Source organism: Melopsittacus undulatus, chromosome 1 (genome assembly GCF_012275295.1).
Source record: "Melopsittacus undulatus isolate bMelUnd1 chromosome 1, bMelUnd1.mat.Z, whole genome shotgun sequence".
NCBI classification, from domain to species: Eukaryota; Metazoa; Chordata; class Aves; order Psittaciformes; family Psittaculidae; genus Melopsittacus; species Melopsittacus undulatus.
Window position 1 is genome coordinate 137,597,110 of NC_047527.1, and position 24,132 is coordinate 137,621,241.

A 24,132-nucleotide genomic window follows, 5' to 3' on the forward strand; every position below is an offset into this window, starting at 1 on the left:
TTTTTTAGCTTAAATTCACAGAAATGTAACATCCCCACCCACCTTCAGTTCTGAGAATATTACTCTTTATTGTATTTTTCATAGGGAAAAAAGTATTGATGTTTTCAATTCAATAGGGAAGCAGCACACATTTGCATTTAAAAATATATGAGTTCAAAAGCATTCATTTAAATAACAATAAGTGTCAGCCATAGAAAGACAAAATGAAATGGAAATGAAGAGACCTGTCCAAGGCACTCTGCAAAAAGCTGGCACCAGTGACTTGCAAAAGGTTCATTTCCACATGCCTGATAATAGGACTCTGTGAAAGAAAAGAAAATGAAAGAAAAGGAGAAACTTAAGAGCATGTGGAATAAATGGAAGAAAATATTACTGGGTTTTGGGTTTTTTTTTTTTTGGTTTTTTTTTTTTTTTTTTACTTTTCTGATTCTCTCAGAAGTTTTGTTTTAATTTAATTAATATTTTTGCCCTGGCTAAAGTATTGTAACAGCATGCTGTAACAACTCTGACCAAGATAATTCTAGCCTGCAGTGGTAACTGCTGTATAAATTCTGTCCTGGTATATTCTGTGCTGCTGAACAAATCCACCTGGGTCAGTTCTGTTTCAGCTACAAAGGAAAAGAGACCAAACTGATACATTTACAGCAATCTTTCCTACTTTTAGGACAGAGCTGATAGATAAAATTATCACTGAAATGTATGCCTGTCGAATCTGGCCTTTGACCATTTTAACAAAGAAGAAATGAGCAGTTACAGAAGATGTTTGGAGGTCAGTTTAGTCAATTGGACATGCAAGTATGAAGCACTGAGTGGCACACTTCCAGCAACATCTATTCCCTGTCCAGCATGGACCTGTCTATTGAAACTTTCTCACAGTCATCTTCAGCTCTGCACAACAAGCCTTCCTGAACCATCTCCCATCAACCTGCATGTTTTCCAACTTCATCTCTTAAAAATAGGCGAGGAAAATGCTGTATTTTTTTCACTGCATACAAAAGAGAGATTGTCCTTCCAATGAATGAGCCCTTCAGTGTCTGATAGGACATGAGTTGTTTCCAAAACGTACTTAAAGAACAGCTTTGCTTTCTTGGAAGCCAAGAAGACCATGTCCATGGTATCTTCTTTCTACCTGTGGTTACTAAAAAGCATACTACAAAGTAGGTCCTTCCCTGGGACACAGAGTGGGTTACTCCTCCTGCCTAGCTGTGGGGGAGTATCTCTCTCCAGGCATCCTAGGACACTTTCCTGTACATCTTTTGATGGAAAGGGAAGGAGCACTGCATGTCCCAGGCTCTACCTTCAGGCTTGGAGCCACTACCTTCTTCTCAGTTTCCAGTCTCTAAAATGCTGCTTCATGCAGGTAGCCCATGAAAGAGGCCACCCACAAAAGATATTTTCTTTGGACTGTTGTTCTACAGTAGGAGAGGAACATGTTACATACAGGCTGAGCCAAACACATTGGTTGAAAGGGCCAGTCTCTGGTGCCAGTGTTGACCAGTGGCAATATTGTGTTGTCTTTCCTGCTGGTCAACCTATTCAAGTGTTGAAAGCCTTAGTCTCCTCCCAGTCCTGCTCAGGCAGGCCTGGTTGTGGAAAGTGTACATGCCTTTAGTAAATACAAAGTCAAGACGTATTGACTACTCCATTCCTTAATGCTTGCTCATGCTCTGATTGATGAGGAAGAAAATATTAACCACCCTTCACTGTTGCAATTTTTGATCATTAATGGCCAAGAGGTAGAGCTTGGAATCTAATAATTTTAATTTTAAAAGTATTAGGAAACATAGTTGCCTTATCCAGAGTAATAAACCTTTCAGTCACTGTAGTGTAGCTGTTTGTACTTACACTTTCCTCTCTACCTCATTTTGGCTTGTGTTTTTGTCCAAACTATTCCCCATCACATACTTGTTAAATATTATGTGACATGTTATGGTATCCGTACATGAAGAAACAACACATACTTTCAATGTGCAGAGCCCGTATTTAACTGCCAGGAAAATAACAAAGCAAGAACAAAACCAAGTCTGGATGGAAGAAAGAGCATGTGGACAGGTTGTTACTTACTCTTTAATAAACATTTTGGATTGATTTACACTTCTATGCCAAAAGCAGATGTGCCACCTTCCATTTAAAGGCTCAATATGTAGCAGCACTTGTGGTTTCATAGCTTCATGTATTATATGTGCCACAGCTCTTTGCGCATTGTAACAATGGCTTTATTTGCACAAATGTGAAGAAAGTCAGTGCATAAAATGAGACTAATTACATGGGGAGCAGGAACTGTGGTGGCTTTATAACCAAGTTTCTTTCCCCATTTTTCCCAGGATATAATAAGAAATACACATTTTTAGATTATCATAAGATGCAATTTATTTGCAGGTGTTATAGATGTTTTGTGTACTTGGCATTATACCAAATATTGTTAAGTCAATGACAGTTTCTAAGAGCAAGTTAACAATAAATTAGAGCAAGACTCCTTGGAACTTGGTTTTGGAGGCTATTAAAGCTTGATAAAATCTGTTAATCACAGGCAGGGATTTCGGCACTAACATTATATTTTATAGATGTTTGCCAAGCTGTCAGTGAAGGAAATGCAGCTGAAATTCCATTTTTCTAAAATTTCTGCTCATAAATCACGTGGCCAATGTAAAATGGAGCATGGAAGCCATAGACATTTGCACTGTTTTGCAAAAGCAGTTCTGTAGTCTTGAAGGTCAGCAGCACTTGATGGAAAGTAGAGGGAATATATCACAGGAGTGACAGCTTCTGAATTTACTGCGCCAAAGCCTTCAACAGACTCAGAAATGGTAACTCTCAGGACTTCAAGGGCAGTAGTATGTACTCTGTACCTGAAACCTATCCTCTAACAGAGCCTTAGACAGTTACCAGGTATTTGTGAGGCATGAAACTTTTCATCACTATTAATCACTATTAACCTACCTAGAAATTATATATCTCAAGTACTGTGGGCAATACACATGCCATCACTACTTTCTGTCTCTTATACTCAACTGCTGTTAATATCCTTAAACTGTAGTTACACCTTCAACCCCCAGTACCTCAATCAGGGGTAACCTGAATCCAGCTCTAAACTGGGACTGGTTTGGACTATTTTAGTGTCAACATCCTTTACTAAAAAATTATCCTGTGGTGACCATAGAATCTAACTCACCATTAGAGACAATGGGACAGGTTCTTAACAGGTTCTAAATTCCTGTAGCCGCAGAGGTGGAAACGGAAATAAAGCAGCTTACTGCTTTGGAGTGGCTGGCCTGGCCTTTTTGGCGTTAAAAATGAAACAAATGAGGTAAGGGAAGTTGATCCCATGTGTAATATTAACAACATCAGTAGCATTACTTCAGTGGTAAATTCAACTCTACAAGTGGAAGGTCACAGGCATGGAATCCTCTTGCCTGGGTAACTGTGCTGGTAGAGTTTCACCTGTGGTCAGAAAGCTATTCTACTTCCACAGAACAGTCCATGAAACCATTTGCAAACAAAGTATCTCTGGAAATTTGACTTATATTTGAGACACCCATAGCAAAGCCTTTTTTCCCTTCCATGTACTCATTCTCTGGTGCACAGCTCTAACTTCACATCTACTCTATTTCTTTCTGCATATACAAGAGATGGATAAACAGTGTATGCTTCCCAGAAACTTTAAATACAGACTGCATTTAAAAGTCACAATATTCATATGGAGAGGCTGTTCCCAGAAGAAGCAATTTTAGTTAAAATGGTATTTATGGTAAGTAAAAAGCTTTGAATGTTCTTGAGTCTCTTGACATACTAAGCATTTAGTGACATGCAGAATGTGACTGATTGCATTTGTTTCAATGCAATGGTCATCCACATCACTTAAGCTGGAAATCACCTTTTCTATAATTATTTTTAGTATGTTTTTTTCTGAACAGTTACTTATTTGTGGATACTTGATATAGTGAGTGTTCTTCAAATACCTGGTATTATGGGTTTGACTTATCAAGGAAACTAGCAGACAATGTAGTTCATAGTTGTGAAAGACCTGATGTGAGAAGACACTAATAATGGCATGAAAAGCAAACAAGTTCACTGTTGTTGGGGAGGATTAAGAGCTGAGTAAAGCCCAAGTTAAGTCACTGCAGGTGTGCAGCTTAATGAGCTGCATTTGGGGAGCAGGTGAGCATAAACTGAGAGCATAGAGGCCATGTTTGGGAATGCTGTTGTGAAGAAAGAGCTGGAGTAAATATGGGCTTGATTTTTGAGGTAAGGCTGTAGTAGGTGTTATTTTTGTGTGTGTTCATTTTTAGTATGAAGAAAATACAGACAAAATGAAAGTAACCTATGTTAATGTAGCAGGTGTGAGAGCTGGACCTATGGCTTCTCCCCTTATTTCCCAAACAAGATTTCTATTCTTTAACACTTAGGTAAGAGTGTGGAAGATACTCATCTTTACAAGCCTATTATTTTTTTAATTAATTTTTTCATTTTAAAATTCCAAGTTTAAAATGCATTACATTCATAAGAATTAACACTGAAGTTAGGATGCAGTTCAGTTGTGCATAGGTAAAAATTCACTTCCAAGAATAAAGGACTGGGTTCCTTCTCCTCGCTCTCCCTCCCTTGTTGAAATGCAAGGAGGGTGGGGAGAAAGGAATGGGTGGGTGTTTTATAAAATATGAAGCATTGTATACTGATGTAGGTCTTGGAAACGTTTGTTCAAGTATACAAAGCAAACCCTATGCTTTTCTTTACAATTATTTGGGATCATTGATACTCATGTAGAGTGAATAGAAGCTACAGTAGTATTAAAAAATGAAGGTTGGCTTCATGCCGGAGATATGCTAGATAAACTATGTTTGGCCCAAAGATACACATATGCACTCCCACTGATATCTGTGGGAGCTGTGTGTGTGGCCTATGTATTTGAAAGCAAGCTTGATTTTAAAGAGAAAGAAAGGGAATGTGTAGTGTCTAGAACTCCAGTCTCTGTATATACTACATGTGTATGCATAGATATATATGACAATATACATTTAGAAAATAAAGCCAGCCTGGTCTACTCCTGTGGCTCACACATTCATTCACACCTGGATTACCCTACTGTCCTGTGCTGTGTGCTCTGGTTTGTGGCAGGGTGATCAAAGAAATCAGCAAAACAACTCATGAAGACACTTCCTTCCTTGCCTTTTTTATTTTAAACTGGAATAGATAAAAATCTGTTATTCCCACCCCTCTACCAGGATAGAACTGAATTTTCTACAGCTGAATTAAGTCTGTGATTCTAATTTATTACTGTACTTTTAAAACTGCTATTTGTATGCATTTCGTTTAACAATGATGCTCTGGGAAGTTGCTCTGGGAAGTTGCTCAGTAATGGCCAGAACTTAGAACAATTTGAAGGAAATGCTCTAGCAGAAACAGACTTGCTTCCATGTTGTGACAGTCATCGTGAACCCTGGTTTGTTTTAGAGCAGTTATTTTCCCCTGTCTTAAAATAGGAGACAACCTTGATGCAAAGGTTGTTCCAAAGGAACTGGTAAAAAGCAAAATAGTGTCCTTTCTAAAAAATAGCCTTTGAAGGAGGTGAGGCATGCAGCTACAAGGAACACTTGCTGTAAGAAAATCCTTCTTGTGCCTGTAGTTTGTAGGCATCGTCTCTGTGATTTTTCTGCCCTTTCTTCTGTTATTAGGCAGGAATAGGGGTTTTGGAAGCTAAGCTAGAACAGAATTGTCATAACAATAGGTTAAATCTCTCAAACTTCTGACTCCTTGGCAGCTTAGGAAAGGGGCAGAGGTAGCAGAAGGTACAGGCTGTGATCACTTTTGACTGTCAAACAAGAAGGAATAGACACAAGTGGCTTAATTGCTTCCAAACCCAAGCAAGTCAGATTAATAGACACTGATTAATCTTTTTAAAGATATGCCTATGAAAATACCATTTGGTTTGTAATGGTCATTTAGGCAGGGATTTCTGGCTGTCAAATGCCAGGAAAACTAGTGTCATTGACCTCCCAAACTCTCTCTAGGCATAGATGGGATGCTTGGTTTGTGAAGGTGGTTAGCAGATGTGGTCTGAGAAGCCAGCTGGCTGGTTAATAGAGAAAACGAAACAAATGATAGAGCTGTTAAAAGGGGAGAAAAAGAGTTCAGGAGGCAGGCTTGCAGTTAGTAATTTGAACAAAGCCTTTGTTCAAGGTTCTGGAGTGCTTCTCAGAAATCATACTCTTGGCATCCATACAGCAGAGCTGTATGTTAATGTATGTTAAGCAGGCAGGTTTGGTAGGAAGAGTACTGGTTTTGAAGGTTCATACCTGGGGATGGCATCCTTTTTGGAGGTGCCTGGTGACTTTAGACTTGTGGCATTGTATAGGTACTCAAAGCCAGGCTGTTCTTCTGCTAGAACTAATATTTCTGTCAACAGCCTCAAAAAAAAAAAAAGGCTCATGTGAGTCTTGGGATACTGTTTTGGAAAACAGTGATTCAGAGATTCTGTACCAAAAGGAAAGAGGGGGAGGAAAGTTCTCAGAAGTTAATAAATGGCCCTGCAGGATTCTCAGGCTTTTTCTTATGTAAAGGAAGTTGTCATGCAGGGGAAGAAAACATCACTAGGATAAGTTTGTTCACCCTAGAGAAGAGAAGGCTCAGGAGAAACCTTATATCAGTCTTTCAATACCTAAAAGAGGCCCCAGGAAAGATGAAGAGGACTTTTTGCAAGGGCCTATAGTGACAGGACAAAGGGGAATGGCCTTACAATGACAGAAGGGAGATTTAGATTAGATATTGGGAAGAAATTCTTCACTATGAGGGTGGTTAGACATTGCCACAGGTTGACCAGAGAAGCTGTGGCTGCCCCATCCCTGGCAGTGTTCAAGGCCAGGCTGGACATTGCTTGAAGCAACCTGGTCTAGTGGAACATGTCCCAGCCTGTGGCAAGGGATTGGAACTGGATGATCTTTAAGATCCTTCCAACCCAAACCACTCTGATTATATGAATTGTGGGAGGTTTGTGACTGCAGTCAAAGATGGTGAGAATTTGGCACTGCCGAATCTAAATCCAGACCCATCAGAATATGGCCTGGTCAAGAATAAAGATCAGCATCTGACTCTGAACCTGGTCCATTGGATCATCTCCATCTCTTAAGATGCAGTATAATTTCTACTTCACTGTAAATCTGTATTCGCACACAGCTGTGTGAGTTATACAAAGGCTGATCTATAGCCCTGAAGCATCTGAGAAGCCATACACCAAAAGCTGGAAAACTGGCTTACAATTTTAAGAGGAATCCTTCAAGCCAGAAAGTAAAGTGAGTGTGCAAGTTCAGGGGGTGCCATTAGACTTCTGGAAACCATCACTCAGCAGTATATGAGCAAAAATAACAAGTCTTTATAGTGCTTTTAATAAAGTGCACTTTATAACAACTTTCATCTTCAAAGAATTAACCAAATTTATTGTTGGTATGAATCAGCTGGGACTGATGAAGATGAAGAGGGGAGTGCAGTTACCCATTTACTAATCAGGGTCATGGTTTCACAGGACTACCTTGTCAGTAACTATTACAAAATCTGTGAGGCTGCGGTACAAATTTAGGAGCAAAAGGCAAACTGAATCTTATGACTGCAGACTTAATGGCCATCATTAAGTATAAAATATATGCATAGCTGCAATACACTTCTTTTGCCAAGTTTCTGGAAAGATCAGTTAAGTAACTGACTACAGGAGTGTAAAATTTATACTTCATCTAACTAATGACTAATTTTATTTGTACTGCATGCAGTATGAATGTCTATAGATCACATTACATACAAAACTGCACCTCATCTTCTTTCTTGCCCTCTTGCACAGCATCGCTTTTGGTGCATTAGTATGGACAGTATGGACCCTCTCAAACTTCAAGTTGTGGAATGGGAAACCCTGGATATCATACAGGCACCCAAAGAGAAGCAATGCATTTATGCCTGTTAATAAAGCACAGGCCTTTGGAAATGAGGATACAAGCAAGCTGGCCTGTATGTTTTATCAGGATATGCAGAACATTTCTTCCATGCTGCCTCAGTCATTTTATGGCATGGAGAAGGCACAAGGCCAAAAAGTGAGGCTAGCTCTCTGTTTATTTCCCCCTTGGCCCTGCATACTGGAAGTGCAAGCTAATGCATTTTGCTTGGCTCTTGCAAAGGAGTTCAAGGATCCCCTCTTTATCTGAGCAAGCTTAGCTTTGGAAAAATTTGTCTGCATTTTGCTTTCTTAGCAGAAGCTTCACACAGAACTCCATTTGGATTGGTAATGGCTGGCAAACCAATGTGCTGGAATGTCTCAGATGTGACTAATCTGTGTTACACCTCTCACCTTTCATTTGGGGAAAAAAAATGAACAGGAACACTAGCAAGGCAAAGGAAGAAATTTAACATTGGGTGCTTAAATACAATGCTTAGAACCAAAACCATTTAAGCTAGATGCGAATCTCATTACTGCCAGTAATGACTTGTTTCATTTAGTATTGGTCTTGTTTCATTTAACTTGCATGAATCCTTGGTGGAACAACTGTTGTCCATGTAAAAGTAGCTGGTTAGTGTGGGACTTCATACCATAGAATCACATAATGGATTGGGTTGGAACGGACCTTAAAGTCAGGCTCTTTTACAAAGCTGTAAATGTAACCTAGCAGCTAGATGCAGGTGGAACTGACTGGTGTTAAGTGCCTCTAGCTGTGAATGCCATTTTCTTCATAAGAGAAAATTTGCTGGTGGAATGGGTTTGCAGCCAGAACACCCTTTCTACAAAGAGACTCAGAATGGCTAGGACATCTCAAGATAGTAGGATGAGAAATTTGTCTCTACTAATCCTCCACTGGTTCTTCCAAATGGAGTGCTGCAGAAAGAGTTTGTGATGCACTGTTACCCACAGCTCAGTGTGGCTCTTAACAGCTACAAAAATTAGTTGGTCTCCAGAAGCTTCAATATTTACTTGCTGTCTGATTAATTTTTTTAAGCTTTTCCATGGATGAAAGTGATGTTCATAAGGAGTCTGTATCCTTATGGACTAGGATCTGGATTAGGAGAAGGTTCTAGATGCTTAAAACAACCCAAGGGCCTATTATGCTCAATTAGTCTCTGGGACATGCTCTGCTATTTATTATGTGATCTTCTGGTCTCCTGAGCAACATCAGCTGGATAAAGTGCATCTGTGCCATGCACTGCCATGCCAGGGTGGCTGACTGCCTCATTCAGCTGCCTTATTGCCCATCTTGCAGAATGAATGGCCTTATGCCTGATTCTGTTGCACCTTTTCTGGAACAAAAAAAAAAACTTGTAGTTTTTTCACACACCAAGTTCATTTGCTGTGGTGATTTGTTTTGTATGACCTCTATTTAACATATTGTGAAGAAAACAGACATTTGGGTCTTATCATGGATGATATGTAAAGAATCATTACCAGGATACTAAGAGATCTTGGGGTTCCTAATCAGATTCAGGGCTTCATTTTGTCTGTTTATATCTCTCTAAATCCTCAGCAACTCTAACATGAATTTGTGATATTGCAGATACTAGTTTTCAGCCTCCTAAGAAACAAAGTGTCATCAAGCAACTATCCATTCTCTGCTGGTATCTTTTAATTAAAGTGTTAAATATGGATCGCAGTCTCATTCTATAGTTTTTGCAGTAGGCATTTTATTTTGACACTGTTTCCTACCAGGCCCATAATTTGTGCTGATGGGAATTGCTTGTTACATTTTTAAATTCACACTTCCTTGAAAATGACTTAAACTCACACTTGCTAAGTTGTAGCCTACTGTCAGACATAGTCTCATTTGTCCTGTTTCTAATGACAATTGGTTTTACACTCTGCTGTAGTGTGGTTGTTTTGTTAACGATTTGCACAAAGATGTAAGATAAGAACATACAGTTTTTTCCCCCTGATAATATAAGACAAACAGATACTTGCCCGTGTTGCTCTTGAAGCAAAGATAAGTTTATTTACCTGAGCTGGTCTCTGGGTTTTTTGGAAGTCTTGTCAGGTTTCCTTTGTGTCTCTATGTCCAAAAGAAGTAAGCTTTATTTGTGGTCTGATTTCTGGCTAATTAAGTCTCTCTGTAATGAGAGTATGGGAATAGTTCATCAGCTGGTCCTTAACAGTATGATCTTACTTATACTTACTTTGTTAGTGACTCAGCTAGGCTCAGGGACATCCATACTATTTCTGATCTTTTAGATCATTCAATTTGTTCCTAATCCCATTCAAGAGATACGATTGTCTCTTTGGTCATGGAATTCTTAGCCTCATTTCTTCTGCTCTTTGGTCATGGAATTGTTAGCCTCATTTCTTCTGCATCAGGAGAAGAGTTTCAGGGACCTGAGAAAAATCAGATCTGGATCCTCTGCCATGTGTCATGCCAGGGAGCTTTTTATCTTTTTAGATAGAATTTCCTGGTTCAAGCTGGGGGTTCTGAAGACTCACTGCAAAATATGGGAGTGAGGGAGTATTAGGAAGAGTGGCTACCATTCAGGTTGAAGTCTTTCTCATGTCATGTTCTCTGTTCAAGAAAAACATTCTGTACAAAACTATAATTAGAGCACCCATCTTCTACCATTCCTTAAGGCTGCAGATCACATACATGGGACATGATCTGTTGTTTCCCATTTACCTGTGGAAGATGCCATCCTTACAGTCTGCTCAAAGGGTTGTCCCAGCAGCTCCTGTCTCTTCTCAGATTGTTATTACCTCTCGAAGATGACAGCTTTCTCTAACAAAAGGTGCTATGCTTTGGATGCAAGCAATTGTCTCTGGTCACTACATTGTATATTCCTTAAAGAGATTCCTGAAGAGCTTCGACTTGGCAATCAAAGCCTCAGATTTAGGAGCACAGACAATCTTGGGAAGCAGAGTTCATGTCAGAGGTTTTAATGCATGGCTCCTACTTCACCAGTTTTGCATATTGGCATTCAGTCTTAGTGGGGTGTTTTGTTCATTTTTAATCTTGCCGATATTTTCCTTGTGTTTTGCTGCCTTGGGGACCATGACAGTGATACTCATTACAGATGCATATCTTAAACAGATGATTTTGACCTATGGGAGACAATTGGTGAAAATTATCCTGCAGTGAATCTTTAGTCCTTAGTAAAAAGCAGCATAGGAAAATGTTTCTCCTGTCTGGAGGCTTCCCCATTACATCATAAGGGTGACGGATTGTCTGAAAGAGGGAAGGCTGTTGAAATTCTGGGATATAACCTGCTTGATTGTGTTTGTATAAAACACCAAGCATTAACTGCATCTAATCTTTGTTGCTGCTGGTCTAAATGGCTCAATGCTTCATCCTACTACAGAAGTCTGTTTTTGCTCAGCTGTGGTGTGCCAACATCTTCCTTCTTGCAAGGGAAATTTTGCAGGACTTGGGAGTGCTGCTTGGATATATTCCAGGTTTTAAAAATCATTCAAAAGTTCAGAATACTTCATTAACATTGTGAGATTGGTGGGACCTGCTTCTGTCCTTTTATATGCAGTAGTTGTAGCCAAAGGGCAAATTTTGGCTCATTCTGCAGCACCCACATGGCTTTAAATTATGACTTTTCTCTATACTGATGTAGCCACTGTACCATTAATCAGACCTGATGATTCTGCAGATACAGTCATATCTGATTTTGACACTTAATTTTACTAACCATTTTTCTTGGAAAAATTGATGCTTCTTGGAAACGTTCAGTTGGGTACTTATCTTGCCTACTGAGTTGCTTGAGTTGCAGACCTTTCAGTTGTGTAAACCCACTGTAATTTGCACAGCTATCAGAAGGCACAATGAGATGTCTGTACAGCTGCAGTATAGCTGTTGTGATGCTTGAGAAGTACAAGCTATGATAAGTTAGGTTTGTTTTCATGTATCAAAAGATATTTACAGTGACTGTAGTCTTAAAAGTAACAAAAAAGCTTAAAAAGTTAATAGTTGACATGGAAATAACAGGGAATAAGGAACTTAGCAGTGCTAAATTAGCAGAGTTGAAGTGGAGCTGGCAACTAGATTTCATATGGAAAATTGTATTTCAGACTTTGATTTACCATATAAATCAAAACTGGGAAAATAACAATCGTGTGATGGTATTTGATGCTTGGTAAGAGAGACAGCTGAGCAGGGCAGTATGGCTTGCCTTCTCCTTCAGTCTTTGTTTAAATTGCCTGCCTGCACTTGTTGTTAACATTCAGAATAGCTGTTTACTGAACTCTTAAAAGACATTTGATATCTCTATCTGTCACTTGGCATATCTGCTGACACTTTTGATCTGTGCTTATATTAATATGTATTTATCTCTTTTTGTTCCATTTAGAATTGGATTACTTGATGCAAACCCATCATAAATGTGTTATCATAGACATGATCATCTAGGGTATGAGTAACAAGCCTCACCTCCTCCTATAAATTGGAGCTTTCTTATACAATTGTTAAATGGCTTGATTTGCTTCTACCAGATTCTTTTTTATTATTTTTGACAGCTGAAATAGTTTGATATTTTATTTTTCTGAATAATGCATCTCTGATTAATTTAAGAGGGTTGTTTTTTTGGGTTTTTTTTTGGCACATAAATAAAATCCCATCACAGCAGCTGTAGTTCTCCTTAAAATGCTAGCTACATAGCAACATGTTCAATGTTTAATTAGCCCTGCCATGTTATTACCATCTCTTTAATATTCACTCAGAAATACTTGGCTGTTAAAATGTAAAAAAGCTAATGTATACATATAGCTTATTTATATGCATAAATTAGTGGAAATGTGACAAATACAAATCAAAAATGTAGGCTGAATGCCCAGATAATTTTCTTTGATAGCCAGCTTTGCTAGACTGTGGAATCAGCCCTCCTCACAGGCAGCCTTCAGCACCAGAAGATACCCTGTGACATGCAAGGAGCAGAGATCTGGGTTTGCCAAGCTCTGGACTGGGTGAGCTGACATTATTTGATTACCAGTGCAGTGGCCTCACTGCTGACAGCAGTGCTCAGATGCTTGCCTTGTGAAAGGGTTGAAGTTTGCTGACTTCAGGTAACAGCAGAGAATCTTCATCCAGAATTCTTGTATGAAGGCTCATGTTCAGCTTGAGTTTGCCAAAGCTCTTATCACTCAGTGAACAACTGTTGTTTGCAGCCTGCCTCTATCTCATTTTGCTTTCCCTAGATCAATTACAGAACAAAAGGGAGTAGCTAATGCTAGTGGTTGATGAATTGCACAAGTGGTATTTAGAAGTGGCCACAAGCAAACACCTCTGGAGAATCAATGGAGAAAACCACTTCCTCTAAAGCTTAATGTAGAGTGAGCTGGGGATAACATTGTAAGCAGTGAAATGGGAGAATGAACACATGGCAGGGGGGTTGGAACTAAATGATCTTTAGAGTCTCTTCCAACCTAAGCCTTTCTATGAAAGGGTTGGGCTTTACATCACAACTTCCATCTCACTGAGAAGAAACTTTCCTGACCTTTAAAACACTGTTAGGTTTCTTGCTTCAGTTGCCTGTGATATACCTCTTACTGCATTCACTCCTCCACCCCCAGGCACTCTATAGGAGAGGAGATGATGACTGGCTGAAGTGAAATGGAAATTGTTATCCTTTCTTGGAATTTTAAAGGCATGAGGACATGCTTGAGGTATTTACTTTTTTCCTCCTGCTGTTCTTCTCATATTGCCCTTCTTCCACTCTCTCTTCTTCCCCCTGATAGGAGTTGCAGAGGAAGGAAAATGGAAAATTTCAGTGAATTTCTTTCCAAATCAGAAATTAAAGGACATAAGTACTGGAAAAGAACCCAATCACCAAACCCCTTTGTTTCTCACTATATAAATAGACAACACATGGTGGCAGGCAGTCAGAATGGCAGCTGAAGTACTCACAGGCAGCTTGATATAACGGTAGATTTTGCACTATTTGTATATTGCAGAGGGACTGATTGAATCCTTGTATCTTGTTATCTCATATTCTGAGAAGAAACCTTCATCCATTTGGATTCTGGCAAGGTGGAGACTTCATTGCCTGAATTTCTAACTTTTGCTTTGTCCACATTCATAACTGCTTAACTGTAACAGAAGACAAACTGTCAGTGTTGAGTCTTTACTTTTTACTCAGCTGCCTTGACTCATTAGGCACATTACAGTATATTGAGGAGTTCTATGACTGAACACAAGAAGCTCATTCAAAGATCTTGTTTTGAGAAGAATGGGAAAGTTTTGTCAGGAAAGTGCAAGGCTAATTGGTGTCCATTTAGAGGAAGAAGAACAATAAATACTATTATTACATGTGTTTACCCGTGTGCCTTTAGGATGTCTCTGATAATTGCATGCAATTATTTGCTTCCTGCACTCTGGAGGCAAAACTCTGCAAATGTTCCCACACTACTGTTTGACAAGGCATAAATGTGGAACCCCCAAGGCTGTTACAGACTGTTATCCGTACAGGCTCAAGCTGTACTACAGCCAAGGCTTGCTGCCATGTCACTGATATTTGAATGTCAGGCAGTTGAGACAAAGAAACTGTTACTTCATCCATCTTTGTGACTGAATGCCCTTGTGCCCCTTACATCTTGTTTACTCATGAGTATTTGGAGACATGCCTCAGTGTGGACTGTGTAGCAGAAATTTTGTCTTCTTGGAGTTTGTTTCCTGTCCACTTAGTCCATTAACATCTTTGCATTTAAGGCAATTCTGTTTGTTACTTGATTCACACCAGCCTGTTTTAGGGAAAACTGTAGAAACTATAATTAAGGGACCAAGTGCAAAGAGGCGGGTGAGCAAGATGCAAGGGAGAAAAGGACGGCAAGAGCCCCCATTGAAATAGGCTCAAGAAACTGTGATGGGAAAGGGACAGACAAATATTGTTGGAAAGAGGGATGGGGGGAGAAGCCAAAACTAACTTCCTAAAATAGGAGGCTGGAGATGATGGAAAAATATGCATTCCTTTATTAATATGTAACCTATTTGTAGGGCAGTTTCATTCTTGGGTGGTGAGACATGGCTGATTACTGGTTAGAGAAAATGAAAGGAAAAATGGGCTGTAGTGGCTAAAGTTCAGGAATAAAGGAGTTTGGCTCCCTTTCTGGTCAGCCCTGTGATAACACTGACAACTCTGGTTTTCTTTCCTTACCCATTACTCAATGTAATCAGGGTGGCCCCAGGTGATCACACGTGGAGAGGACAAATAACCTCTGTTTCACTTCAAGCTGTTGTGATTCCCTCTAGAATTGTTACCAAATCTTGTAGTCAATGAGTCTGGATAGTTATCCATTATCTTACAGCTAAGATTCATTTAGGTGTCATTTCCAGCTATTTTGGAAAACCGTAATACGCTTAAATTGATAAAATAGTCAAATTACGACACACAGTTTCCAGCTTCCTTAGTGCAGACTGAAGGGCTTAGTACTGAAAAACTATAGGAGTGGTCCAAGACTGTCAGGCAGACAAGGAACTAAAATAATCAGATTTAATGCATTTCAGAGCTATTTGCCTCCAAAGTTTAAAACTGGCTTACAAGTACAGAGTGGTATTTAGCCCCTTTCTCTGATACAAGGTACCGAGATAAGCTGGCCTCCTGGCCGAAGTGAAGAACAGCAGCTGTCCTGCTCTTTCTCTGTGCTCTGTAATAATGACGTGTTTAAATAGAATATTGTGTTAAAAAAAAAGCACAAAATAAAGCATACCCACTGAAAAGCAGAGCTGTTTGCTCCCATTATCTGCATCGGCATACAGAGCTGAGGCATGGCTGTGCTGCTGTTGGGAAGCTGCCCTTCTGGAAAAGCGGAAGTATTAGTCCCATACTAGGCAGTAAGCTGCCCCCCACTCAAACAAGAGCAAAGTCAACAGCAGGCAGTGAACTATGTTTCTAGAGTAGCTTCAAACTGTGCAGTGGGACAAGTAAAGAGATGGGTACCTGTAGTGTGTCTTCACGGCACAGTAAGGAGCAGATGATGCCTACAGCTTGTAAATGCTTTGTGCCACATCTGGAAATGCGGGTGCTGGTGCATCACATCAAGTTAGCGCCAGGTGACTACAGAAATTGGAATACAGCTCTTGAGTGATGTGGAATATAATGGGTGGAAAAATCAGTGAAACAGCTTCAGTTCTTACTGCCCCATGCAAACTAACAGATCCTTCACAATGTGATTGGAAGCTGGATCATTTCCTGTGAGGACACCATCCTTTGTTGTCTCTATTGCTGCCAGTTTTCACACTTGTCCACATGGTGGTGAGTAGCAGGGTTTGTCAAAGAGGGGCAAGAAATGACCTTGGGCTTTCCTATGCTACGTATCACTGATCTCTGTGTTGGTACTTGAGCACACCAAGTGGAGGGTTAGATTATGTTGGCTGGGGGGCCTCTGTCCCTTCTCACTTGTGTGGGCTACTGTAAACGATGTGTTCCTGGCTTGGAATGGATGTGGGAGAGATTTTTAGGACAGCTGAGCTGTCAGTTCCCATTCCTGCACAAATGTCCCTGGCAGTGCCCCAGTGAGGGAAATTTAGACTTTTTGGACTAGTCTAGCTACATATGGAGGCTGACCTAACCATACACTTTGTGTGACGTATCTCTTGCATATGCAGAGCCCCATCAAAGCAGCATGAAATGGAGAGTCTTTACCTACTTGGTGGTTTTCTGCCACCATATTTGGCATATTAGTATGTTATAACAATGCTTCCTTGGCATATCAAATACTATTGTGGTATTTTTATGTTCCTTTCCTGAATTAACTGTCTGGGCTGGATTCTGATCATGGTTACAAGGAGCTGCTCTCCATTTAGGTCATTTATATTGTAAGTCATATCCAGCTGGGTGGGAGTCAGGATGAATATTGTACTTAGCTGAAAAGCATAAGCTTAAGTGTACCCCACAGAGAAGCCACAACTTGTCAGCTCTGGAATCACGATAAATTGGGTTGATTAGTGCTGGGAAAACTATTTTTTCTAGTTACCAAAATGTGAAAACAAAACTTGCCATGAAAACAGCAACCCCTGTTGTTCTGGTGCAGACAAAATCAATGCCAAATCAACATCAGCAAGTAGGGGGAAAAAAATGAAATGCATGTTTAGAAAACCATTTACTAGAAATAAAAGTTTATGCAACCAATAAGAACTGACTCATCTGCAGTTCTTCCATCCCAGCTACAGACCAATGTTCCAAAAGTCTTTCCCAGAATGAGTATGTAGAGATTGTTTGTTAGTTGAAATCTGTATAGAAGTTTAAAACTCAAAAGCAGGCACCTGGTGCTAAGAGGGTTTTATTCTTTCATCCTCCTTGGTGTGTTATCCATAAAAAAGACAACCACTCAGATCAAGTGGTCTATAAATGGTTCACAAAGATTTCTGGCCTGTAAATCAACTGAAGTAATTATCTCTTTCCTAATGGCATTGGATTCACTGGCATGTATGGAAGTAATGCCTGTGCAGCACATTTGAAGGCTGATTGCACCATACAGTCCTGCCCACCACCAGAATAAGCCACATAGCCTGACAAGCTGAAGATAATTGGGCATTGGTAGACTACAGCTTCTTCACAAGTATTTCTATCATCTTCTTTACCCTCGTTGTCCATGGAGTTGGTGTATTAGTGGATCTGTGCAGCCATCAGTAGTGATACATTGATTGCTCAATGTTGCCTTTTGTGTCTCCTATCATTTAATCTCTTAAAACAAGCAGTTCATGTGAGTACAATCCCCGAGCTCCTCATGAATTGAAGGTCACTCATTAACAGGCTTTTCAGGGTGTATTCCAAAAACATTGTTAGAAAGCTTTCATTATTTTTTTTAGTATTATTTAGCATCATTATGCAATTATGTTAGTCATGGAATATTATTTTTTAAATAAGCCACTAAGAGTTGCAGTGAAAAACATAATCTTCATGCTCAACACCATACTTCTGGAACACTGCTTTTGTTGTTCTAAAGAAATGATGTATATGAGGGTTTTCTTTGGAAACAGTTGTGAAATATCAGAGGTTAAAAGATGTTCACTGATTCAGGTGGAAACAAAAGGACATCAAAGACATCAGGCCTAACACAGTGGTTCATCAAGAAGTACTGATAAGCCCTTGACTATTGAAGTTCTTCATTCTAATATGAAGTGGACAAAATTATGATTTTTTTTTCTTATGAGCAAAGCTGTTTTCAATTGGTGAATCTTCTAGTTTTTCTCTTTCTAGAAGGAACAAAAGCCATGCATCAGTGTAATGGAATGATAACTGCACAGTTATTCCCCTTTGGGAGTAGTGATACAGAGATGAAACTTGGGTCTGGCAAAACTCATTCATTTATGTCATCATCTCATGGTATCCTTATAAATACACTTAATGACATAGTTTGTTTATTTAATATTGGCCTTTCAAAAGAGGACATCAAATTATTTAATTTTGAGTGCATTTCAAGTGCTGGTTTGTGTCTTTCAGTGCAAGCAAGGAATAGCATTTCTTTGATATGTGCTCTTTACTGTTCAAGTAATCCCCTCTAAAACCATGAGTACAATGGATGAGGCATACGTATGCCATCTGGCCCTGGTCAGATCGGGTTTTATGACATCTGTGAATACCTGGAGGGGTAAAATCAGTATAAAGTGAAAGCTTTGAATAGATTTCATTGATATTAATTTCTTAACTTCCTTGGTTAGAAGATTGTATGGCTTGAAAGACTAGGAAAGGTTGGGAAACTCTGAGAATAGAGCCAAAACAAATAAATCCAGTCCAGCTGAGGTAAGACTTGGTAGGTAATGCATCCACACAGCAGGTGTATTTTATCTAAACCTCATAAATATTTTATATCATCCTTTGTATAATTACTGCATACTCTTAAACCCCCAAACCCTCATGAATCATTTATGTAAAGTAGATAATACAGAACAGGGAAGGAACTGGCTTAACAATTACACAAACAGAACACAGCAGGTCAACTGATAAATTGAAAAGTGACTTTTCCTGCTGGTGTAGAATACTTCTCCCATAAAAAAGATTCAACCAGTGCTCAGCAAGAACCGAAAAAGCAGCAATAGGAGGGGTTGAAATGAGAGTCAAAATACAGCAGAAGGGGCTATACCAAGTATCACCTATGAAAATCTAGAGAAATGTCTGGTTTTGTTTTTTAACATATGATTGAACAAATAGCATCCGGCTGACTACAGTAGTGTAAGAGAGCAGCTGTGTGAAGAAGCTAAGAAAGCAATCATATTCCAACTGCATTGGCTTGAAATTTCCTGGCAAGTATGTCCTGATAAATAGGCCAATGGCAAACTGATCAAATCATGGTGGTTTTTAGTTTTGTTTTTTCATATATGAAGTTTCCAGTCTAGGTCCCTTCATTTTCTATTTGTGTTAGTTCCAGGTAGAGGGATTTTGTGAAATGAGTATTGAATTTCTAGCTTTTTATACCAAATTCTTATGTGGCTTTTGCCATTGGTTAGTTCTGATGTGACCATGACCCTGAATTCTAACCTGTTGTTATGCCATATTTGCTGTATGTCTAAAACCTTTCTGAAAATTGAGTGGGTGGGATGTTGTGGAGCATTCTCTGAAGAGACCTCTGCATGATAAGGGGAGTATCTACTCTCCTACCACCCCAGACAAGAAAATCCTATGCATAAATATGTTTGACATGTAGTATTGGGAAATGTTGTACATTGAGTCACCACAGCAACTAATTATCTAAATATTCTGGTCCTTTGCTGCATGGTGATCACTTTATACCTGTTATTTCCTTGAACAAGTATTCAGCTACAGACCACAGATTATTTATAAACAAATTAAAATAATGTAGGCCTTTCCCATAATCATGCTCAAATCACAACTGACTTCTATTATCCTGTCATAGCAAGCTCAACATGAGCTGGTAGTGTGTGCTCGCAGCCCAAAAAGCCAACCATATGCTAGGCTGCATCAAAAAGAGGATGACCAGCAGGTTGAGGGAGGTAATCTCCCCCTCTGCTTCCCTCTTTCAAGACTCCACCTGAAGTATTGTGTTCAGCTCTGGGGCCCCCAGCATAAGAAGTACATGGAGCTGGTTAAGTGAGACCAGAGGAAGGCCATGAAGACTATCAGAGGGCTGGAGCACCTCTCCTCTGAAGGCAGCCTGGGAGAGTTGGGCTTGTTCAGCCTGGAGAAGAAAAGGCTCTGGGGAGACCTTAGTGCAGCCTTCCAGTACCTAAAAGCAGATTAGAAGAAAACTGGAGAGGGAATTTTTACCAGAGCATATAGTGACAGGACAAGGGAGAATGGTCTTAAACTGGAAGGGGTGAGATTTAGATTAGGTATTAGATAAAACGTTCTTCTCTGAGGGTGGTGAGGCACTGGAACTGCCCAAAGAAGCTGCGGCTGCCCCATCTCTGGAAATGTTCAAGGCTAGGATGTACAAGTCTTTGAAGTGGAAGGTGTTCCTGCCCATGGTGGGATGGAATCAAATGATCTTTAAGGTCCTTTCCAACCCAAACCATTCTATTATTTTAGGATAATAGAGCATCTACTGCATGAGTTGCAGTTTCATGTCATGTTCCTGATGTTTTTGTCTGGATAGGAGGGGGAAAAGAAATCTAAGCTGCCAGGGAAAGTGAGATTGTCTAATAGGGGAACAAATAGCAACCTTGGAACTACGGCATGAGCAGGGGACTGTAACAAAGATGTTTTCTATGCTTGCTTTTTTTTCTTGTGTATGTGTATTTTTCTTCTCCTACCTTTCTGCTCAGGAGCAGAGCACAGGGCTTGTGCTCAAGGACAGCACTGTTACCACTGATTTAACTTTCTTCACCCTGTTTTTCTTTCTTCCCTTCCTCTCTTATTTATTTGTGTTAGAGCTTATTTGAACCAAGGACTGTGTTGGTGTGAAATCTAGCCTGTGGTTCTTTAATTTTACCAGAGACTCCAGAGGCTGGCTGTAATAATAACTATAATTTTCTACATAATTCCATTTCCTTTAAAATATTCTCACTTCCATTTGCAAAGTCCTTGGAGAAGTAAAACCAGAAAGCTGAACCATGGCTTTTTTCTTTTTTCTTTGCTCTGGCTGATTTTTCTTCTGGCTCTGCTCCCATGGAGGCCACTGGTGGGATCTTGGCCACTTTGGTAATCCCAAATCTATTTAAACCCATATGAGCTGGAAACCAGACCATCTCTGAAATGAAAGCAGCTTGCAATAGCACACAGCCTGAGAGTCTGGTAAGGAACAGATGCCAGGCAGCTTCTAGACAGCACCAAGCAACCTTGTGTAGGGGCTGGTGCTGCACCCACTGGGGAGTCCTATGTGTGTCGAGGACACACACCGTAGGAGTATAGGATATTACACAGCATTACAGATCTGCACAGGTGCAGACAGTCCTGTGCTCAGCAAGTGCCTGTCTGGCACTGATGGCTGAGCTGTTACTCTGATTAGCAGGAACACTTTCCAGAAGGCTAGTATAAGTTTAGCAATGACTTAAAAACATTGGTTTGGATGGATTTAGGTTAGGCTTAGGTCTGATTCAGTCTCACAGGGGAGGCACAGAGACTGCTTTCTGACCCTAGGTGTTAGTAAATAGCTTATGCTCTAGCACCAAATTCCCCTGAGGGAAGATCTGAACATGAGGCCCAAGGGCAATGTTTGTACATTGTCGAGACTCTATGTGCCAGGAGAGCTTTGGCTTTCCACAGTGTCTGCTCCATGTTTCTGATCTCCTCAGTGCTGCCCATCCTTGTCATTGCTTTGAAATAAGGTAAGCCATTGGCTCTTCTCCACTCTTCAGCTTGGCCTGGCAAACCCAGCATACCCATTAGATTCACTAAACAATATTAATTGGAGGCAAGGGTTTAACCCTTCATAGTAAGTCTCAGTCCTGTGGCACAAATAGCAGCCAGACAAACAAGTTTTTCAATAGTAAATGAGATTATCCTCACCTCTGCAGGACAAGGTAGCCAGCAAGAGAGTTGTGATTCAGTTAGTGAAAGTCCAGCTCAGATCTGCACCACACTTCAGATCCTAAGATGGTTTTCAAAGGAACAACATCTTGAGTAGCTGGAGTTTTCAGATTCCCTAAGAAACCCTGTGATTCCCCAGACTTGCTGTCACCCTCTTTTAATAACTTGGAATCTTTCAGGCTCCCTGCAGGAGCTCTCCTGAGAAGGTGATATAAACCCTTGGGGAGTGCCCCTTGTTTAAGCCTCAGACCCAAGACTTTGGAAACAGGCCACTACTTTTTAGCAAATCTTTTTGCCAGTTTTCATTGTTGTCAGGTCCTATCACTATACACACAGTTATGGGAACTAAGGCAAACATATTATAATACGTTTTCATATTTCCCATATAGCTATTAAAACCCCCTTTCTCTAGTCAAATCAGCATGCTCATAAGTGTGTTCACTGGTGCTACAAAGCCTGTGCAAGGTGCTGCATATTCTACTTCTGTTACTTGTCAACCTTATCAGGCCTGTATTTATTTACAATGCATAGTTCTGACCTGGGGACCTATTTTCTACTGAACGAAGCGCACTTAAAAATGCAGAAAAGATCCTCATCTCTGTTATTGTGAAGTCTGAAAATAAACGTTCACTTTTGAACTCCAACTGGAACACTCAGTGATGCTCCACAGTAAATTCCCATCCAGAAAATTATTAGTGGGAGCTCCAACAAGCATAAATTTAAATGCAGGTTCCATTTCCCTGGACTTGAAGCAAATAATGTTGTTTTAGTTCATATTAAAGGAATTTTTGTTGACACTCGTACAGCGTACTTTGTGGTGAGCTGGAAATACAAGCAAGCAATAAAGGCTGCAGCATGAACAAAATTAAATGGAGAAAAAGATGAATAGGAAAAGGTTGAAGAATGTAAGTTTGAGATGTTTATTAACATCTGGATACTGTTTGTAAAGAGACAGAATGGTGGCTGATGGGAGTTTGGAAGGGAAAGAAATGAGAAGGCATTGACTTTCTTATGCCTGTTTTCATACAGACAGAAGCAGCACTTGACTGAACTGGTGCGTTTTACAGTATCCGAAGCAGCAACCAAACAATTGTAAAAATATGCAGTGATGATAAATGTGGGGTTGTTTTACACTGCTCTCTGAGAAGCAATGTGTTGCTTAGGAAAAGAGTATGCTAAAGATTATGCAGTCTGTCTTATGAGAGGAAAACCGCCATCTCTTTCAAAGGTTTCTTTGGACTTAATGATTTATTTCAGCCTGTGAGTCAATATTTTGTTTTGCTTCCTACTCACTAGAAAGAAAAAAAAAAGTTAAGAGGAAAAAAAAGATAGTAAGAAGTGAAGTCACCACAAGCAGAAGTGTTGCAGATGCTTCTAGCCAAAGCTCAAGAGTAAGGTGAGATACCAGTAGAGATGCATGGATATCTTATTTTGTGAGTACAAAATACAGAGGAGGAGAAAGCTTGGCAAGGTTGAATCTCTATGGAGTATCTTATGTTTGCTGCTACAGAGTCAAGTCAGAAAACATTTGACATCTCTAGAGTTGTTGGGCATTTTTTGCTAACTAGATGTGTATTAAACATTAGAGGAGAAGAAGGGATCACAAAGGCTCTTTCTAATGACACCTAACTCTGCTTACATACTTAGTTACAGAAGGAGAGTTCACAAAGCTTGACTTTGGAAATTAATTTCATGTGCCTTCACTGCAAGTCCCTCAAGCAGCAAAACTGCACGACACAAAATTCTGTCTAAACACTGACATTAACTAGGACGTTTTTTATGCTGGGTGCCTCATCTTACCACTTAGAAACACCTTCAGTTGTTGGCTGAAATCCTGTCCCTATTGAACTCAATGACAGACTCCTGCACATTTCAGAAAGGACAAGATTTCACTCTACATACTTCTGCAATGACATTAGGCTGTGATACTACCCATATAATAGGTTTGTTGTTCCTTGAATCAGCAACAAAATAAAACTGCAGCATGTGTAAAGAACACAGTAGGAAAGCCCCTGAATTTTTAAACTCAAATCCAAAAGGTTCCTGTATGCTATTTATCCTCAAGAGTCATCTTCTCTTTGTTTATGACTGTAGTTTATATCAGTAACTGTTTCCTTTCCCAAACTACTGCTACCATATGTACTAACGGCATAGGTTACTTTTTGTACCTAGCACAGTGAACAGGATATAGCAGTGTACAATTTTTTGACATCAGTGTACAATATCAAGGTTACAAAGCTCTGTTGCCCTGTTTTGATAGACAAAACC